Source organism: Orycteropus afer, unplaced genomic scaffold, assembly GCF_000298275.1.
Source record: "Orycteropus afer afer isolate SDZICR_OR568_19922 unplaced genomic scaffold, OryAfe1.0 scaffold00030, whole genome shotgun sequence".
In the NCBI taxonomy this organism is placed as follows: domain Eukaryota; kingdom Metazoa; phylum Chordata; class Mammalia; order Tubulidentata; family Orycteropodidae; genus Orycteropus; species Orycteropus afer.
This window is the reverse complement of record NW_006921617.1, coordinates 16,580,133-16,581,006: the sequence shown is the minus strand read 5'-3', so window position 1 is coordinate 16,581,006 and position 874 is coordinate 16,580,133.

Genomic DNA, 874 nt, shown 5'->3' with positions numbered 1-874 from the left:
CCAAAACCAGGCCAGGAGCTGATTGTGGAACAGACCATCAATTGCTCATATGCAAGTTCAACTTGAAGTTAAAGACAATTAAAACAAGTCCACGAGAGCCATACTATGATCTAGAATATATCCCTCCTGAATTTAGAGACCATCTAAAGAATAGATTTGATGCATTGAACACTAATGACCGAAAACCAGAAGAATTGTGGGATGACATCAAGAGCATCATCCATGAAGAAAGCAAGAGGTCACTAAAAAGAAATCAAAAGAAGAGAAGAACAAAAAGGATGACAGAAGAGACTCTGAAACTTGCCTTTGAGTGGAGAGTAGTTAAAGCAAATGGAAGAAATGACAAGATAAAAGAATTGAACCTAAGATTTCAAAGAACAGCTCGAGAAGACAAAACCAATTGCTGTAATGAACTGTGCAAAAACTGGAGTTTGAAAACCAAAAAGGAAGAACATGCTTGTCACTTCTCAAACTGAAAGAATTGAGGAAAATATTTAAGCCTCAAGTTGCAATATTGAAAGATTCTAAGGGCATAAATATTGAATGATGCGGGGAACATCAAAAAAAGATGGAAAGAATACACAGAGTCACTGTACCAAAAAGAACTGGTCGATCTTCATCCATTTCAGGAGGTGGCATATGATCTAGAACCAGTGTTACTGAAGGAGGAAGTTGAAGCTGCAGTGAAGGAATTGGAGAAGAACAAGGCTCTGGGAATTGACGGAATACCCATTGATATATTTCAACTAACGGATGCCACACTGGAGACACTCACTCAGTTATGCCAAGAGATTTGGAAGACAGTTACCTGGCCAACTGACTGGAAGAGATCCATATTTTTACCCATTCCAAAGAAAGGTGATCCCACAGAATG